Genomic DNA, 1215 nt, shown 5'->3' with positions numbered 1-1215 from the left:
CCAGAGCTGCCTTTCGTTTGTACGGAGGAGGAGGGGGCACAAAACCTGCTGCCCGCTCCCCTGCCGTGCCCTACCTTGTCCCCTCGGCACTTGGAGAGGGGTGTCTCAGCGTGTCGGGGATTAGCAAGTGGAGCCCGTGTAGGGCCTGAGAGCAACAGTCCCAAAGCGAGGGGGGCAGCAGTGCTGGGACGGCCCCGTTGTCCCCCCAAGCGGGCTTTGTTTCTCTGCTGGCACTGGGAAAGGTGCGATATGGGCGCCTCTCCCTAGGAAATACACCTAAACCTCATTTCAGCTAACTGTGAGTGAGTGTGCCGCTGCCGCAGGCCAGACGCTGGGGGAATGGGCTCGCTGGGTGGAAGGAAGGGCTCCTGCCCCCGCTGCCCCCAGCTCCCTCAACAGCTGTATTTGGGGAGAACGAGCTTGTAATCCAGGAGGGGGTTTTCTAGGGAAGCAGAGAGGCTGGCTCCAAAAAGGAGAGGTCAAGTGCTGGGAAGAGGTTTGGCCTCAGTGCTGCTGAGGGCTGTTTCCAGAGAAAAAACGTATTTATAGAATGGCCCAGAAATAGCAGCATGATATATCTGCAGTGCTGCAAGCCCCTTGTTCTCTGCCAAGACATTTGGGGTGGCTGGGCCATTTAAAATATTTTAGGCACGGTGCAACATCAGCTGCCATCAAAGCTTGCACGGAGGAGCAAGAAGGGTCTGGGCACAGCAGCAGCAACCCTGAGCCCTCTGCGCAGAACAGCACATCAGCCATGCCATCCTTCCCCCAAACTGTTTACTTTCTGAAGGTGTTTGCAAGCACTGAAGTCTATTATTAGCATCTTTAACTTATTTATGTTCAGAGTGCAAGTATGGAGAGAAAAAACAGTTGAACTCTTCTTAATCCCTCTATTTATTTGGTGTGTCGTCCCCCCCCCGCCAAGCCTGGCCTTCCCATGGGAGCTGCAGCTCAGCCCTTCTGTGCTCCTGCTTCAAGGAGCTGCACGAGGGACAGGGTGAAGGCAAGTCCCCGCGTTGCTGCCCACACCCACCAGAGAAGAAAGCCTCTGCTTTCTGTTCAGTTCTTGCCTGCCCTAGAGCCCCACGCCCCTCCCTTGCCATGCTCGTGTGGCCCCGAGGCCCACAGCTTCTGCTGGGCTTGCTTTTTCCACAACAAACGAACAAAAGTAGCGCTGGGGCTGCTGACGCTCAGCCAAGGAGCACCTCCGGCCAC

The sequence above is a fragment of the Pygoscelis adeliae genome, unplaced genomic scaffold (assembly GCF_000699105.1).
Source record: "Pygoscelis adeliae isolate BGI_AS28 unplaced genomic scaffold, ASM69910v1 Scaffold100, whole genome shotgun sequence".
In the NCBI taxonomy this organism is placed as follows: domain Eukaryota; kingdom Metazoa; phylum Chordata; class Aves; order Sphenisciformes; family Spheniscidae; genus Pygoscelis; species Pygoscelis adeliae.
This window is presented reverse-complemented; position numbering follows the sequence as displayed.